Here is a 4,029-nt window from a genome sequence, read left to right as displayed (position 1 = left end):
CGGGATCTCTCTCCCCTCAATTTTCACTCCCTAATCGACTAAAGTTACATCTTATATATTCTGTCTTCGTTCTACTTATCTTGAGACCACTCGATTCCAAAGTAGATCTCCATAGTTCCAACTTATCATTAATTTCTACCACTGTTTTACCAACAAGAGCAATATCATCTACAAAAAGCATACACTATGGGATCTCTCCTTGAATATTCTTGGTTAAATCACATCTCTTAATTGCCTCTTATCTTGTTTCCAAATATTTAAAATACATGAATAAAATGGATTTAAAAAAATAAGTTGAAACTAAAGTATCATTTTTTTTATATCAAAAGTTGTCATGCCATGCAAATACATATGTAAAATATAATTATTATCCTCATTGGAAAAAAATTTGTCATACCAAAAAGGCAAAATTATAAGATTACAAAAAAAATAACAAAAACCAGATCGTGATCTCCTTAATTAGACCTTACCAAAAGAAAAAAAAAATGATCTCCTTAATTAGACCAAACCATCACTCAAACCTTGTCTTTATAATCCGAACATCAAGCCCTGGCCTCTTCCATCATTATCCTTCGTTTCCCTACTTCTCAAAATAGGGAGTCCAGGTTCATCAATATACATATCAGAAAACAACCCTTGGTTTGGTGCTAGGATAGTTTATCATGCAAGTCAACCCAGGGCCAATGGAAAGCAGATAAAGGTATCTTCAATGCATGGCAAAAGGAGATCTTTTCATCCTACCCGTGTTTGGGCATAGTCGAGGGGTGATCGACAAGGAGTGGTTCCTTTTCCCATGATATTGCAACTTTGTACCACGAAGTTTCACTAATTATCAAATAAAATAATTTGTTTTGGAATCAAAGGACCACAGCACAATGCAGCCCATGATTATTAATCACATAAAAGAAATTGCACAACAATAATCTTGAAATAACATGCTTATACCTGTCTAAACATTACGCACTGAAAAAATAAAAAAAAGTCAAATAAATGAGAGCCAATCCAATTTGATGGTCGTCTTAGATGGATGACACTGGTTTCTCTCTCTTCTTTTTTTCTTTTTGTGTGCGTGTGTGTGTGATAAATGTAATAGATATACCTCAAAGTCCCTTGCTCAATCCAAGATTTAGGTCAAAAGAAGTTAACCTAGTACACCAAAGTTATTGAAAAATTAAGGATTATCGAAGGGTGTATACAAATGATAAGACAATCACAAGGGACACATGAATTTACATGAGATACTGCATGATGGAATTTTACGCATGATCAATCCATACTGTTATATGCAAATCTGACTGTTAGAATAGTTGAATTACCTTTCTATGTGTCCCATGCACCCTCCTATCATTTTAAAGAGTCTTTCTAGAAGTCAATATGTCTAGTGAAATATAACAGTTCATTATCTGCCACTTGGCTATGCATGAGGTAGACCATAGGATAAAGGACCCTACAAACATCTCAATGACTAAATTTTAGTCCAAAGTTAGAAGAAAAGTTTCTCAAACTCTGATTCAAAGTTTTAGTATAATTACCAAGATGTCATCAAATGGAGATGAATATAAAATACTGAATGACATCTTTTGAAATTTTAGTTATTTCCTCTACTTGTTTTAAGTTGAAATTATACCAATGAGATGTTCGCCTAATTCTTTAGCATAAGGAGTAATCCATGCATTGCCATGTGACAAATAGTGTGAATCATTATACTTCACTAGGCATAGTGACAAGAAAGAAAACCCAATTTTAAATATGTTTTCTGAAAAAAAAACTTTTGCCTTAAATTTTAGGTTAAACTTCTTTCCCCCTTTAAAAAATGAGGCAAATATAATCTAGAGTTCAAGGTTCCAGAGCTGCATGCTAAAAATAAATTATTGGCTTGTATTGGAGTTTAATAAATTAGTAGACCCTAAGGTCCTCTGATCATATGTCAAATTTTAATCTAAATAGAATTTGTAAGTGATAAAGTATAATATTGAAAAATAAAAATATTTATGAGAGAAAAAATAAAAAAATTAATCCAATAGTGATTAGAGTATAACTAGCGTACATAGACATATGAGGAACCGATAGAAATGGTGAAGGGATACTTTAGGGAGACCATAGAAAAATATCAAAAAATGGGATCCATCATCATCATAGGTGAGAAGTAAGGCCTTCCTCAATGGATTCAGCTCGTTTCCAATTCTTCATCCTCTAGATCCAATACCCTTCTTGTGCGCAATATGTGTGCCATTATAATCCAACGGTTGTGGATACTAGGGTTATTCAAACCATTTGTTACCCCTCGAACAACCATTGTCCAGCTTCAATGCTTTGAATTTCTATCGGTTTCTACCATCATTCTATGATCAATCATATGTTTGTTTTCTTTCCCATTTGCTCTGTTTTATCCTTTTCCCTTTTCCACCCTCTCATGGCTTTTGTTGGGCTATTTAGCTCACTAGTAAATATCATCAGCACACCTATAATTGCTTCTCTTATCAAGCAGACAATCTACAAGACAAGCTCGATCCAATGACAACATTAGTGACCTGAAAGGGGAAAGTTCAAAATCTGAAGGCAAGGAGGAATGATGAGAAAAGCACTTAAACAGCAGAAGAAAAAGCTGGACAAGCCAAGACTGATACTGCGAGAAATTGTTTCCATCTTCCCTTATCTCGTCTCTTCTTCATTTTAAGATTTTTTCCTCCTCTCCCTTCTTCGTTTCAGGTTGGGAGATAGAAGATGATGGAGCTCCTCCTATCTGTTCGGATCCGATAGGTTGCATGGTTGAGTAATCCGAGTTCAGATGAGGTCTTCGTACGAGAGCATTCTCGTACGAGCCTCTGACAGAATCCATGCTCTCGTACGAGCCTCTGACAGACACATGGATTCTACCGTGTCTTAGTTGTATTGATCCATAAAATTGGTGGAATCCACGTCTGTCATAGGCCCTTACGTGAATGTTTACGTTCGAGGATCTCACGTGCTCTTAAGCAACCCTAGCACAGTGTTATCAATTCGGCCGAATAATTTGTGAATTATTCGGCCGAATCAAATTTTTCTGAAATTTATCAAAAATTCAGACCGAATTTGAATTAAAAATAAATTCGGTAAAATTCACGATTTTTTCAAAAGTGAATATAAAACACGAATAATTCGGATCGAATCCGAATTAAACCGAATTATTCGGTCCAATTAAACATTATTTAAAAAAAAATAATTAAAAAAAAAAAACCCAATAAGCTTTTTTGACCGCTTTTTTGATCGAATCCTTAAATTAATCAATCGAATTATTTTGAATAATTCTCCGTCCGAATAATTCCCAAATCCAAATTTGCTAACTATGCCCTAACATGCATTCATAGCCTTTGGATTAAAAGAATGAAGAATCGAAGACAAGCCGAATCTTTCTCCAATGGTCATTAATCCTCTCTGGGAAAGGCGAATAGGCCAATTTTGAAAGCTTACATGCATAGCTGTCATTTCCATCATGGATTTCTTTTTTCTTTCCGAAAATGAATGAGCTGTCCGTAAGATCACCTGATCCAAAATGGGCTAATTAAATAGGCACTTTATTATATTGACAATCACTACGCCCATGCATAGCTGTCATGCCCACTTCAGGCTCTTGCAGGCGGCTTAAAAGTTAAAACCCACCCCTCCCCGCAACCTCCGCCTCGTTCCCCTCTTGACAACCTCCGCCACACCCGTGCATTCTTATCATTACTAGGAAAGAGTCGTGAGGAATTGATACACCTCTAAAATAGTCGTTTCATGAACTCATCAATGAGGAATTAATATAAAGATGTAGTCTTTTTAGGTTAAGTTGTGTACTGAGAAGTTGGCTAGCTGTAAATTTTAATAGGAACACAACTACTGAAGTCAACATACTGGTAGGATGGTTTTAGGTATGGATTGGTCAAATCGGTTTAGACTAATCTGGATACCTGGCCGATGGAAATCAAATTGGTATTAGAGGTAAAATCGTAAAAAAAAATTATTTCAATAAAAAAATAAAGGTAATATTGATTGATCCAGACTGATGCA

This window comes from Macadamia integrifolia, chromosome 3, assembly GCF_013358625.1.
Source record: "Macadamia integrifolia cultivar HAES 741 chromosome 3, SCU_Mint_v3, whole genome shotgun sequence".
Classification (NCBI taxonomy): Eukaryota; Viridiplantae; Streptophyta; class Magnoliopsida; order Proteales; family Proteaceae; genus Macadamia; species Macadamia integrifolia.
Note: the sequence above shows the minus strand (reverse complement) of the source record.